Source organism: Bison bison, unplaced genomic scaffold, assembly GCF_000754665.1.
Source record: "Bison bison bison isolate TAMUID 2011002044 unplaced genomic scaffold, Bison_UMD1.0 scf7180017864374, whole genome shotgun sequence".
Taxonomy (NCBI): Eukaryota; Metazoa; Chordata; class Mammalia; order Artiodactyla; family Bovidae; genus Bison; species Bison bison.
In genome coordinates, this window is record NW_011494946.1 from 167,247 (window position 1) to 167,464 (window position 218).

Below are 218 nucleotides of genomic sequence, written 5' to 3' on the forward strand. Positions count from 1 at the left end.
GGTTAAGAATGATGCTAAAGCTGAAACTCCAGTACTTTGGCCACCTCATGCGAAGAGTTGACTCATTGGAAAAGACTCTGATGCTGGGAGGGATTGGGGGCAGGAGGAGAAGGGGACGACAGAGGATGAGATGGCTGGATGGCATCACCAACTCGATGGACACGCGTTTGAGTGAACTCCAGGAGATGGTGATGGACAGGGAGGCCTGGCGTGCTGCG